We start from the raw sequence: 12,231 nt of genomic DNA, 5'->3' as shown, positions 1-12,231 counted from the left end.
CATTCACTCTACTTCATGCACTCTACTTCATGCACTCTACTTCATGCACTCTACTTCATGCACTCTACTTCATGCACTCTACTTCATGCACTCTACTTCATGCACTCTACTTCATGCACTCTACTTCATGCACTCTACTTCATGCACTCTACTTCAATCATTCCAAGTTTTTGTACCATATTGATAAGCTAGGATAAGGTAATACTATTAATTATTTTTCAGTGGTCGTTTTTTCTGAGATTTTTATTTAGTGAGGTTCTTTGTTATACAGAATACACATAATCTACATGGTATTATTTTTGGAATTGTGGTGTCTATTGGGAAAAGTTATCCAGGTTTTATATTTTTGCGTCTTTTACACTCAGTCACACAATCAGACTCACAATCACAGAAACTGTGACTGCATCTAAAAGAAATAAAAATGTATGTATTTTTGGCATCGATTCCAGTTAATATGAATAGTTTCACTTCAAAATATGAATCACCCTCATTTTGCGTATTGCATTTTATGTGAGTAATTTTCAAAGATACATAGCGAGAGTACAGTCAATTTAACTGTTTCTCTGAATTAGTCTCTGCAGAAACTTGTTAGGGGCTTCAGATAGCCTTCCTCATTAGCTTCAATAAGCTTTGCACATGTCTATTTGCTACATTTTTCTGTATTATACTGTAGTAAGGCAAGCATAGATAGATTAGGCTGTAGTAAGTTAATAAAAGTGTATCTGCATTTACTAACACAGGTATATCTACCTTTATGAATATGTTACGTGAAGAAAACGGTCTACTGACATATAGTCAACACGGATTTAGAAAATATTGTTCCTGTTAAACACAACTAGCTCGTCAGTCACACGAAGTGACGACTGCTATCGACAGGGTATCTCCAATTGTTTCCATACCTCTAGATTTTCTGGGAGGCTTTTGACACCGTTCCTCACAATAGACTTCTAATTAAACTGCATTCTATGGAGTATCGTCTCAGTAGTGTGACTGGATTCGCGATTTCTTGTCAGAAAAGTCACAGTTCGTAGTAACTGACAGGAAGTCATCGAGTAAAACAGAACTGATAACTCGCGTATCCTAGGGAAGTATTATAAACCCTTTGCTGTTCCTAATCTATATAAACGATTTAGGTGACAGTCTTAGTACCTCCCTTAGACTGTCTGCAGATGATGTTTTCCTTTACTGTCTGGTAAAGTCATTAGAAGATCAAAACCAACTGTAAAGTGACTTAGACATAATGTCTGTATAATATGAAAAGTGGCAATTGACCCGAAATGAGGAACAGCTGAATAACTATGAACTACAATTACGAACAACTTAAGTTGGAGGGCAAACCAGAGTCTGCTTTTTATTGGCAGAACACTTAGAAGTTGCAACAGGCCTACTAAAGAGACTGCCTACATTACGCTTGTCTGTCCTCTGCTAGAGTACTGCTGTGCAGTATGGGGTCTGTACCAGATAGGATTGAAGGACATCGAAAATTTTCAGAGAAGGGCAGCTTGTTATGTGCTATCCACGAAATAGCTGAGATAGTGTCACACATATGTAAGCGAGTTCGGGGGGCAGTCATTAAAACAAAGGAACTTTTTGTTGCTTTGATATCTTTTCACGAAATTGCAATCACTAGCTTCCTCCTCTGAACGCACAAATATTTCATTGAAGCCAATCCACATAGAAAGAAATAAGCATTAAAATAAAATAAGAGATATCGCAGATCGTACGGAAAGAATTAAGTGTTCACTTTTCCCACCCAAAATGTTCGATGGTGGAACAGTAGATAAATGGTATGAAGTTGGATCCCTGAACCCTCTGTGAGGGACTTAAGTGTTAACCACAGAGTAATCTTACAGATATAGGCGTAAATAGGTGATTATTTTACACTAAATTACAGAGAACAAATTTCTTTAAGCATTTGTTTCATTAAAAACACAGAGAACTGCAGAATTCATAATAATAGTGTGTAATGCTGAATTTTCTGTCTTTTATTGTTCCTATTAATTGAGAAAAACATGAAGGACGTTCAGTCATGCATTGTTCTGACACATTTCTAAAAATTTATTGAAGTATAGGAAATCAGTTCCAGTATAAATCATTAAAAATTTACTGTTTATACTGGTAGTGAATGAAGTGTTCCTGTTTCCTTAAATTTCGTTCAGAAATGCGTGATTCAGTTTGAAAACAGTTTTTTTAACTTTTCATTCCATAGTTTCTTTAACATCTTAAAAAGTATAAAGCTTTCAGATGGAGTGTCTAATGACAAGTGCTAGCACCTGTCTTAGCCTGTATGTACTGCATTGCCACAAAAGTATGCTGATGTTAAAGTATGCTAAGTAGGCAAGAAACAATTTAAAAATTTAACGGTCATTGTTCACTGTGTCAGTGTGTCTTTGGGCATCGATTGCCTGACTATATATTTTCGAGTGTAAGAGGTCACGATATAGATCGTGCTGTAACTCAGCGGAGGCCAAGATTTCGGCTTGCAGCCCTTGCCCAGGCGCGAGTGCCAAAGCGCTCGGCCTCCCTGCACATTTCTTCAACCGGCACGCCGGCACGCATGCTGTCTGAGCGTGAGAAGGGGGAAGAGGGGAAAACAGGGGCACTCGCAAAACCTACGGCTTAGTTTTATATTTCTCAACAAGTAGATCACAAGCAAAAGGAACTTTCATTATTATTTAATTATTTTTGCCTTTATGAAGAGCCGGCTGGTGTGGCCGTGCGGTTCTAGGCGCGTGACCGCTACGGTGGCAGGTTCGAATCCTGCCTCGGGCATGGATGTGTGTGATGTCCTTAGGTTAGTTAGGCTTAAGTAGTTCTAAGTTCTAGGGGACTGATGACCTTAGAAGTTAAATCCCATAGTGCTCAGAGCCATTTGGCGGTCAAGTCCACTTAAGACGCGAAGTTCAAATGGTTCAAATGGCTCTGAGCACTATGGGACTTAACTTCTGAGGTCATCAGTCCCCTTGAATTTAGAACTACTTAAACCTAACTAACCTAAGGACATCACACATATCCATACACGAGGCAGGATTCGAACCTGCGACCTTAGAGGTCGCTCGGCTCTAGACTGTAGCGCCTAGAACCGCACGGCCACTCCAGCCGGCAAGACGCGAAGTCTGCAATCCATTCCGCATGGTATAATGTTCATTCCTGCACTCCTTTTTCCTTCAGAAATTCGTCAATAGTGGTTTTTAAATCGAAAGATTGGTTCAGGCATGCCCCTTGTCATAACCATTGTACTTAGCAGTAATACATGAAGTCTCCTTATCGTTCAGATCCATTGAAAACTGTTGCAACTGACAGGGAAGAAATGCCTGCAACTTGAGAAATTTTATTGTTCGTACCTCCAATTTTTCACCTGCTCCATGTCTGCAAATCTAGGGCAAAGTGCTTCTTGATGTACAGAACAATGAATCCCGTCTGTCGATCGTTATAACATGTTCTTTCATCGATCAACTAAATCTTTAAATTTCGGAGAGGACGGACACTACCAACGAAGTACAGAACGAACGACAACAAGATCGAAACAACGGATTCACAAGAAAACCTAACAACCACGTCCACTCGTTAACAGAACAAGAAAATAAAAAGCTGTGTAAGGCGAGGCAATGTGTCCAGAGACGTACGCAGGGCTAGACTGACTAGCTGAGCTTTTTTTTTTTTTCCTTTATTGTAATTTTCAGCACCTCATACAAGGCGGGCTGGCAGCAGCTTAATACGCCGCTCTTCAGCCTTATGGGGTACAATAATATGAGATAGGTGACACAGAAAAGACAAAAAATGGCGGGCAAAGAAAGTAGTTACAAAAAACAAAAAACAAGAAGCCGTTCACGTTGGACGATAAAAACACTAACACTTGTTGACACGGCGCACAAAACACGGAGAACTGCGACGGCACATGTGAACAGTTGAGTTGTAACTGCATGAAACACAAAACGAAGCACACACACTAGACACTGATGGCGATGATCTCCGGCGCGCGAATGTTCACTATGCGTGTGCGAGTCCGGGGACCTCCCAAGAGAGGAGGAGGAGGAAGGGGAGCGGGAGAGGGAGAGGGGAGAGCAGAGATGCCACGGGCAGGGGAGAAAGGGGGGGAGGGAGGAAGGGGGAGGGGAAGCCCGGGGGGAAGAGTGGTGGAGGGAGGGGACGGGGGAAATGGAAAGAGGAGGGGAGGGAAGGGAAGAGAAGGGAGGGAGGGAGGGTGCCTAAAGGAAAGGACACCGGAAGTGGGTGGAGGGGCAGGGTCAAAGTTGATAGGAGGGGTAGATGGAGGGGAGGAGGACATCATCAGGGAGGGGGAGCTGGCGGAAGCCACCTTGGGAGAGAGTAAGGAGGGTGGAGAGATGGAGACCGGGCGGGACGTGGGAATACAGGCGCGGCAGCGGGCGGGGATGGGAGAGGATCGGGGATATGAGAGGGTGAGGAGGATCAAGTTTACGGGAGGTGTACAGGATCCGTATCCTTTCAAGGAAAAGGAGGAGGTGGGGGAAGGGGATGAGATCATACAGGATCCGCATGGGGGAGGGGAGACGGATGCGATAGGCGAGGCAGAGAGCATGGCGTTCAAGGATTTGGAGGGATTTATAAAAGGTAGGGGGGGCAGAGATCCAGGCTGGATGGGCATAACAAAGGATAGGGCGGAAGAGGGATTTATAGGTGTGGAGGATTGTGGAAGGGTCCAGACCCCACGTAAGGCCGGAAAGGAGCTTGAGGAGACGGAGTCGGGAACGTGCCTTGGCTTGGATTGTACGGAGATGGGGAGTCCAGGAGAGGCGACGGTCGAGGGTGACGCCAAGGTACTTAAGGGTGGGAGTGAGGGCGATGGGACGGCCATAGACGGTGAGATAGAAATCAAGGAGGCGGAAGGAAGGGGTGGTTTTGCCTACAATGATCGCCTGGGTTTTCAAAGGATTGACCTTGAGTAACCACTGGTTACACCAAGCGGTGAATCGGTCAAGATGGGATTGGAGAAGGCGTTGGGAGCGTTGCAGGGTGGGGGCAAGGGCAAGGAAGGCGGTGTCATCGGCAAACTGGAGCAGGTGGACGGGGGGTGACGGCGGCGGCATGTCCGCCGTGTACAAAAGATACAGGAGGGGGGAGAGGACGGAGCCTTGGGGCACACCGGCGGAGGGGAAAAAGGTGTAGGAATCCGTGTTATGGATGGTGACATAGGAAGGACGGCGGGAGAGAAAGGAGCCGATCAGACGGACGTAGTTAATGGGAAGGGCGAAGGTTTGGAGCTTGAAGAGGAGACCGGAATGCCATAAGCGGTCATATGCACGTTCGAGGTCCAGGGAGAGGAAGATTGTGGAGCGACGGGAATTAAGCTGTTCAGAAAGGAGATGAGTGAGGTGAAGGAGAAGGTCGTCGGAAGAGAAGGACGGCCGAAAGCCACACTGGGTAACAGGAAGTAGGCGGTGCTGGCGGAGATGCTGGTGGATGCGTCGGGTGAGGATAGATTCCAGGACCTTGCTGAAGACCGAGGTAAGGCAGATGGGACGGTAGGAGGAGACGGCGGATGGCTGACTGCGGTTTGCCAGGTTTAAGGAACATGAGGATACGGGAGGTTTTCCACAGGTCGGGGTAGTAACCGGTGGACAGGACTACATTGTAGAGCCTGGCCAGGGTGGAGAGGAAAGAGACAGGAGCTTCACGAAGGTGACGGTAGGTGACACGATCGTGACCAGGAGCGGTGTTGCGTTTTGTGCGGAGTGTAGCAATGAGATCCTGTGTAGTGATTGGGGCATTGAGTTCCGTGTGTGCAATGTTGTCCAAGTACTGGAAACCCGGGGCGAGGGGAGGGACGGAGGTGTCAGTTCGATCGCGGACATCCGGGAAGAGGGAGTAATCGAACTGGGGATCATCGGGAATGGAAAAGACATCGGAGAGGCAGGATGCAAAGTGATTGGCCTTACTAAGGGAAAGGGTGATCATCATGGAGAAGAGGATAATAGGGGGAGGGTTTAGTTCCGGTAAGGCGACGGAAGGCCGACCAGTACTTGGACGAGTTGATTGGCAGGGTAGCATTTAAACGGGTGCATGTCTGTCGCCAGTCCCGGCGTTTCTTAGCCGCGAGCAAATTACGAATGTGTCGCTGGAGTTGCTGGTGGCGTCGTAGTGTGCCCGGGTCACGCGAGCGGAGGAAGGCACAGTAGAGACGACGGGATTCACGGAGGAGGAGAACAGCCTGTGGGGGTAAGGTAGGACGGTGGGGGTGGATGGCGATGGTAGGGACGTGGGCCTCCACGGCCTCAGACAAGGTCTGCTGGAGAAAGGAGGCGGCATGGGTGACATCGTCAGGGTGGTGGTAGGGGAAGGGGTGGCTATCGACCTGGGTGGAAAGGGTAGCCCAGTAGGCATTCCAGTCGGCACGGGAATAGTCGTGGACAAACTTAGGGGGAGGGTCAGTACGAGGGTCGGGGCGAGGGCGACGACCGTCTGAAACAGAGGACAGGGAGATGGTCGCTACCAATAGGCCCCAGGACATCCACCGTTATGCGGCCAAGGAGGTTGGGGGAGGAGAGGATAACATCAGGAGTGGAGTTGGATTCGGGACGGGTATGCTGGGGGATGGGGACCAGGTCGCCTTGAAGGGTGGAGAGGAACCGATGCCACCGCCGTAACTGGGCAGCGGAACGACTATGGATGTTGAGGTCGACGGCGATCACGTAGGAGGAAAAGGTACGATCGACGTGGGAGAGGAAGTCGAAGGGAATAGGAGCGTTGGGGCGGACATAGATGGTGGCGCAGGTAACGGTAAGGCCGGGGAAGAAGAGACTAAGCATCAGGTGTTCGGTGGGGTCGGGAAGGAGAGGTTGGAGCCGAACGGGGATCTGGCGGTGGTGACCAGTGGCAACTCCGCCACGCGCAATTGGGAGGGGATTATCGGAGCGACTAGCTGAGCGAGAGGCAGGCGCTTAAGTACTTTGCCGGGGGGCGCCGCTATTGGCCGCTGGAACCACGTGTTCAACTGTGGCGCCCTCACACTAAATGCAGGCAAGCAGGCGGGCGCCGCCACAGCTTAGAGCGCGATGGTGCAGAGACCTCTAGGGATCTTCGACGTCGATGACGTCAGGCGGGGATTCAAATTCCGCGGCGCGCGGTACCAGAACGTGAACATCGGACAGTGTTTAGTATGCACATAAACGCCCGCCCGCTACCTGTGCGGTCTAACGTACTGCGTCCCGAGCGGGAAGGCGTGCCGGTCTCCGGCACGAATCCGCCCGGTGGATAAGTGTCGAGGTCCTGTGTGCCGGCCAACCTGTGGATGGTTTTTAAGGCGGTTTACCATTTGCCTCGGCTAATGCGGGCTGGTTTCCTTTATTCCGCCTCAGTTAGACTATGTCGGCGATTGCTGCGCAAACACTGTCTCCACTTACACATACGCCATACTTACTCTACCACGCAAACATTGCGGTTACACTCGTCTGGAATGAGAAGTTCCCGGGGGGAGGCACTGGGGGCTGAACCGCACAGTAACCCTGGATTCGGTGTGGGGCGGCGGTGGGGTGAATGGACTGCTGTATCCTGTTGTGCGGTTGTGTACCACTGAGGGCTACGGTGAGGACGAAGCCTCTCCGTCGTTTTCTAGGTCCTCAGATCAATACATACAAACATGCACATAAACTGTTTTTGGTGTGGACGAAAGGGCCACGTACAAAAAGATTACAAACAGCAACGTTGCAGGTATTGCAAGAAATTTACTCACTCAGATCGGGAACGCCATAACAGAGATCAGCAACAACAGGAGTCTTAATCACAGGGTAGGTCTTGAGGACAGCAGTTAAACGGCGCATGTGGCGGGGTGTCCACTGTGCTATGCTCCCAATAAGAGTTAGCGCATGTGAGAAACCAGTGGCAGACTTTTTCTGACCAGCTATGTGGAGTATAAATTATGTAAAATGTTGTTAGATACCGGTTCTCAAGTATCGGTTGCAAGCAAAGAAGTATTTGGGTCAAACAGGTTAAATGCATTCACTGGACGTTAAGTGACGTAGGTGGAGAGCGTGTAAATTCACTCGGTGCTGGGATGTTGAAGTTCCTTCGGTCGTTACCGGCAGGTACGACGTGATTTCAGACTTGATTTCCTGGTTCCACATCGCGCCATAATTGACCTGGAACGGCATACAGTAGGAAATGGAACTTTGGTTCAACTAGGCTCTGTAGGCGGATTACCTTCACTGTCGCAAGGTTCACCTCATGGCCAGGAGAAACCAACTGAACTGCGCACAAGGTCCTTTAAGATCAGTTCGCTGGATTGCAGACAGAAAGCTACAACAAAGGTAACCTGGATTGATGTTGGTACTGACCTGCCAGAGAACGCGTTGTGCATCATCAAATCTTTGGCGGATAATGAAGTACTGGAAGCAGTTAGCTGTTTTATATGACGTAGCGTGTCCTGCGTTCAGGAGGCAGGCCGCACTAGAGTGGTGCCTGTCGGTGTTGATAATTTTGGCCCCTCGGAAGTAAAGTTGTCGCAGGTTACCCTGCTTGTGAATTTAAAAGATGAGGATGAACTAGACCGTGGTTTTATAGCAAGTTACACAATTCTGAGAGGGTCTGACGATTGGTCGGCGCTAAGGAGTAAGGTAGCGCATGTTGAAGATCAGGATAGAGCATTAGTACGTGGAATTATTTAATCTGTCGGGCCACTTACCCGCAACATCGCCTTTTAAGTACCGAATTCCTATTGGAAGCAAAGCACCCAGGCATTTACAGCCTATTATGGAAGAGTTTATAGATTAGCAACTTTGAGACTGCATCATAAAACCTAGTTGCAGCCCCTAGTCTGCTCCCATTGCAATTGTAGGCCAAAAATCACCAGATGGTGGCAGAGCATATTGTGCCTGTTCTGATTACCGTGTCCTCAACCAGAAAACGGTGTCGCATGCGTTACATATGCCTAATATAACAGAGACAGTGGACAGATTGTGTCAGTGTTGGTACTTCACAACATTGGATTTGCATAGTGGTTACCACCAGTTGGAAGAGACGCAGGAGGACCGGCCGTAAACAGCGTTCTCAACGCTGGCTAGGCACTTTCAGTTTCACCGCGTGCCTTTTGGACTTAAAAACGCGGCGGCAACCTTTCAGCATTTGCTGAGTAGTGTGTCCCACAGATTAAAACCATAATAGTGCATGGGGTAGCTGTATGACATAATGGTGTAGCATAGTTCACGTTGAGTTTACAGAAATACACTTACGCTCATTAATTAAGAATAACTGCAGAATATGGTGCCACACAACGTGGCACTACACAAAACTTGCGCTAATAGAATAGGCACATAGGGAACACACACGACACAGATCTGTAAGTCCACGGTATTGGTGATAATTTGAGAAGACCGTCCCGAAACACATGTGCTACAAAACGCCACTGTTTCCTGCGCATATACCTCGACATCCATATGGAATATGATCACCATGAACACGTACACCGGCCGCACAACGGGTTGGCATACTTTGGGTCAGGTGGTCGAGCAGATGTTGGGGTATAGGCTCCAATTCTTGCACCAGAGCCTGTCGGAGCTCCTGAAGTGTCCTAGATGTTTGAAGACGTCCAGCGATACGTCGACCGAGAGCATCCCAGACGAGCTCGATGGAGTTTAGGTCTGGAGAATAGGCAGGCCACTCCATTCGCCTCATACCTTCTGTTTCAAGGTACTCCTCCACGATGGCAGCTCGGTGAGGCCGTGCGTTATCATCCATCAGGAGGAAGTTGGGACACACTGCACCCCTGAAAAGGCGGACGTACTGGTGCAAAATGACGTCCCGATACACCTGACCTGTTACAGTTCCTCTGGCAAAGTCATGCAGGGGTGTCGGTGCACCAATCATAATCAAACCCCATACCATCAAACCTCCACCTCCGTACAGATCCCTTTCAAGGACATTAAGGGGTTGGTGTCTGGTTCCTGGTCACGCCAGATGAAAACCCGACGAGAATCACTGTTCAGACTATACCTGAACTCGTCCGTGAACATAACTTGGGACCACTGTCCCAATGACCATGTACTGTGTTCTTAACACCAGGCTTTACGGTCTCTCCTGTGACCAGGGTTCAGTGGAATGCACCTTGCAGGTCTCCGGGTGAATAAACCATGTCTGTTCAGTCGTCTATAGGCTGTGTGTCTGGAGACAACTGTTCCAGTGGTTGCGGTAAGGTGCCGAGCAAGGCTGCCTGCGGTACTCCGTGGCCGTCTGCAGGCACTGATGGTGTGATGTCGGTCTTCTTGTGGTGTTGTACACTATGAATGTTCCGTACTGTAGCGCCTGGACACAATTCCTGTCTGCTAGAATCATTGCCATAATCTTGAGATTACACTTCGTGATACACGGCGGGCCCGTGCTACGACCTGTTGTGTTTGAGCAGCCTCCAGTCGCCCTATTATCCTACCCCTCATAATGTCATCAATATGTGTTCTTTGAGTCATTTTCAACACAAAGTCACCATTAGCACGTCTGAAAACGTCTGCACACTTACTCACTGCACCGTACTCTGACATGCACCAACACACCTCTGTGTATGTGGACTGCTGCCAGCGCCACTGTCCAACGACCGCAGGTCAAATGCACCGCATGGTCATACCCCGAGGTGATTTAAACCCGCAAATCGCCCACCAGAGCGTTGTTTCACCACGTATCAGCATTATCCTTGATTTATGAGCGTGAGTGTATCATTCTGTAACGCAAGAAGCTCGACTTTGGGTCACATTATAGGGCAGGATGGAATTCATACCAAGCCAAAACTGGTTGAGGCTGTTCAAAAGTATCCAACGCCCACCAAGCTAAAGGAACTGCAATCTTATTCGGGGTTCGCGAACTTCTACCGTAGATACGTTCCAAAATCTGCAGAAATTGCTATGGAAAGGAGTAAAGCTGAGTATCAAGTGGCGTTCAAGAAGTTAAAAGATCTATTGACATCCAGTCTCGTTTCGGTCTATGTTGTTTTTGAAAAACCGTTTATTCTTTCTTGTGATTTGAGCGATTTTTCACTAGGAGCTACTTGGAGTCGGGAAATAGATGTACAGCAGCACCCTGTTGCGTACGCTTCATGGCAGGTCAATAATGCTGAACTAAATTCTCCTCTACAGGGAAGGGAGCGCTCTTAGTGATTTTTGAAATTGGGTACTTCCGTTGTTACCTGTATGGTAAACGATTTAAAGTGTGATTGATCATGCAATGCTTAAGTGGTTTTTAAGACTTAAAGATCCAAAGAGTAGATTGTGGTTAAGCAAATTCGATTACGAGGTAGTACATCGGCCAGGAAGGTCGTACGCTAACGTGGACAGACTCAGTTGTAAGGCACATGATAAGGAATGCACGGACATTGACGTACGTGGACGGAGGCCAGCACAAAGTGCTGACCCAGACGGTCAGCAGTTCCCTAAACAGCAGCAGTTGTGCACGGAAGATGGAGTATTGCATCAGACAACACGAAATGGGCCATAGTTAGTGGTATCACAGAGCTTGCGAGACGAAGTGTTGAGACAAGCGCATGATTCGATTTTAGCGGGACATTCGTGTCGAAGAGCAGTGGAAAGGAGGGCACTGCAGAGCTATTGGTGGATGATGTGTAAACAGCACATGGACCAATACGTGAAAAAAATCTTCCCTTTGCTCAAAGAGCAGAACATAACCACCAGAAAATTAAATTATAGAAGTTACCAGAAGCTGGCAAATCCTTTCAAATGGACAGAAAAATTGTATTCTCAAGCCAACTGCCGCACAGAACGAGTCCACAGGTCAATTGTGAAAATAATGAGTTTTTAAATAAATTCCTAGCATAACAATTTGGACGTCCTATTTGCCTACGTCATCGCTGCATACCACTCGAAAGTTCACCAAAGCACAGGGTTATCTCCATACGAAATAATTTTTGGGCGCAAGATTCCATCACCCTTTGAGTTTTGCAAAGCTCCCTCGCAAGGAGACACCTTGACAGTGAAGGATTTCGCTAGGACAATGAAACTTATCTGGAGACAAGTACAAAAAATGAATACGAATGCTTTGTTGTTGTTGTTGTTGTTGTTGTCTTCAGTCCTGAGACTGGTTTGATGCAGCTCTCCATGCTACTCTATCCTGTGCAAGCTTCTTCATCTCCCAGTACTTACTGCAACCTACATCCTTCTGAATCTGCTTAGTGTATTCATCTCTTGGTCTCCCTCTACGATTTTTACCCTCCACGCTGCCCTCCAATGCTAAATTTGTGATCCCTTGATGCCTCAG

At 47.9% G+C, this 12,231-nt stretch overlaps 1 protein-coding gene across 1 annotated transcript in view; it reads right to left on the bottom strand.

Moving 5' to 3' along the window:
• The window catches only part of LOC124775716 (glutamate receptor ionotropic, kainate 2-like), a 282,789-nt gene that overhangs the window by 145,899 nt on the left and 124,659 nt on the right, over nucleotides 1–12,231 (bottom strand). The window lies entirely within an intron of this gene.

This window comes from Schistocerca piceifrons, chromosome 2 (genome assembly GCF_021461385.2).
Source record: "Schistocerca piceifrons isolate TAMUIC-IGC-003096 chromosome 2, iqSchPice1.1, whole genome shotgun sequence".
In the NCBI taxonomy this organism is placed as follows: Eukaryota; Metazoa; Arthropoda; class Insecta; order Orthoptera; family Acrididae; genus Schistocerca; species Schistocerca piceifrons.
The sequence above is the reverse complement of the archived record's forward strand: the minus strand, read 5'-3'. Positions and strand labels throughout refer to the sequence as shown.